Below are 1,517 nucleotides of genomic sequence, written 5' to 3' on the forward strand. Positions count from 1 at the left end.
ATAAAAACTTTTTTCCCGACCGGCCGGATTAGGGTTGTGAGGTGTGGTTAGAGTTTATGAAAATAAATGTTAGCAATAAAAACTTTTTAAAACCAAGTTAGAAAAAAGAAAACAATTTACTTCCCCACGGAGCCCCCGATTCTTCTTCTTTTTTTAGGCGATGTAATAAACCATATTTTTGAGTAGGGTTGCCTCCTCTCTTTATTTTGGGTTGTATATTTTTCATGTTGCAAAAATGCTCCCGGGAGATCTTTTTTAGGATTCTATAGGTTTTCTTTTTTTTACACTTTTTATTATCTTCGAAAAATGTAAAAAAAAATGTAAACAGGCAGTTTACGATTTGAAATGCATCATTAAAATGATAGTTCTTTCAACTTTATATTTTTATTTCGTCGTCTTCAAGTCCAATGTAAATAAGTTCTTGATGAGCCGTTCCTCTTAAATAATCTAATTTACCAAATTTAAACTTCTAACGATTACTATGATATTGTCTTTGACTACTGTACACACTTTAACCCTTATCCTCGAGTGGCCTCTGGGACTTGATAAGTAGTGATTCCTATATAAAATAAAAAAATATTTCACTACTTTGATGGTGAATCTATAGTCAGTCTGTGCTGATTTTCCTTGCGATATTCGTTTTCAGCATACCTGAACACACTGAGGGTTGGCCCCTTTCATATGCCGCCTGTTTAAACATGGTCGCCAGTGATTTACATTTAAAAATACACGCATTAATAAAACTAGCTCCAAAACTATTTGTCTCTGTTAGTTTTACTTGCGATATTCGTTTTCAGCATACCTTAACAAACTGAGGGTTGGTCCCTTTCATATGCCGCCTGTTCAAAGATAGTCGCCAGTGATTTACATTTCAAAATACACGCATTAATATAACTAGCTCCAAAACTATTTGTCTCTGCTAATTTTCCTTGCGATATTCGTTTTCAGCATACCTGAACGCTTTTAAAATCAACATTTCGAATGTTAACGAAATACACACACAGACACACACACACACACGTAAACCCAGTGAAAGTGTCTGCTGTCGATAAGCTAGTTGTAAATTAGATTACTCTCTGATGAGTTTTAGTCTAGCCACACTGTGATACAGCGGAACAGTCCGTCTGTTTTGCATAACTCAGTGAAAGTGTCGACTGTAGATTAACTAGTTGTAAATTCTTAAAGGAGAAGCCCCTTTAAGAAGAGACTTGAAGACTTATCGGCCAACCTGGGCCGTGCGTTGTAAACAGAAATCCATTTCAGACTGAACTTTTTCCAAAACTTAGTTCGTCTTCAAAGTGACAAGAATGCCGACACTCGACTTATTGTCACCACCCCGATCTTCGCACCATTACGCTAATAAAATTGTTCTTTGCCTGGGATCAAAATGGCGAATCTCAATTTGAATTGAGAAAGTCAAGCTAAATACAAGGACGATTCATATAAATTATAGCTGTTGATTTAATGTATTGAATATTAAAACTTTGTCAAACGGAGATGATATAGAAAGCTGGGGA

The sequence above is a fragment of the Euprymna scolopes genome, chromosome 46, assembly GCF_053919585.1.
Source record: "Euprymna scolopes isolate OS-2025 chromosome 46, ASM5391958v1, whole genome shotgun sequence".
NCBI classification, from domain to species: domain Eukaryota; kingdom Metazoa; phylum Mollusca; class Cephalopoda; order Sepiida; family Sepiolidae; genus Euprymna; species Euprymna scolopes.